We start from the raw sequence: 533 nt of genomic DNA on the forward strand, positions 1-533 counted from the left end.
GGACTCCTTGGTCAGGATCAGGGAAGGATTTATTACTTCAACAGTCCAGTCAACTAAGCCAGTTTTTTATAAACAGGCAGAAACATAACACTAGACCATTTTAATCAGACATGAATGAAAGCACCTGCTGGAAGGATTCTGTTCCTGCTTACCATATTGTCTCAGTCCTTGATTTACTTCCTTCCTCTTTCACTGCCATTTCTATTTTCACATGACCACCCAAGATGATCCACAGCAGGGAAATTAATCAAATTAAAAGCTGTCCTAGGAGAAGGGTGGCGGGAAACTAGTTTTCATCAGGACCGATTTCCTCATCTGCATGGCTATGTGCCTAAATGCGTAGCAAACACCACCATATGGGAATGTTGGGGGTTGAATGCTTCCCTTTTCTTTCTGTGGAATTTCTCCCATTGTTATGCTAAGTAGTTGTGGCTACACCTTAAAACGATAGATAATGTTCTCTCGTAGGGGGGTGGGTAGAGGGGGAGGGGGGGGAACCGGAAAAGGAAAGGTGGGACTGGGGGGGTCTGGAG

General features: G+C 45.0%; 1 protein-coding gene across 14 annotated transcripts in view; it reads right to left on the reverse strand.

The window, feature by feature from the left end:
• Positions 1 to 533, reverse strand: part of ELMO1 (engulfment and cell motility 1) — a 321,603-nt gene that overhangs the window by 259,115 nt on the left and 61,955 nt on the right. The window lies entirely within an intron of this gene.

Source organism: Sturnus vulgaris, chromosome 1 (genome assembly GCF_052056855.1).
Source record: "Sturnus vulgaris isolate bStuVul1 chromosome 1, bStuVul1.hap1, whole genome shotgun sequence".
Taxonomy (NCBI): domain Eukaryota; kingdom Metazoa; phylum Chordata; class Aves; order Passeriformes; family Sturnidae; genus Sturnus; species Sturnus vulgaris.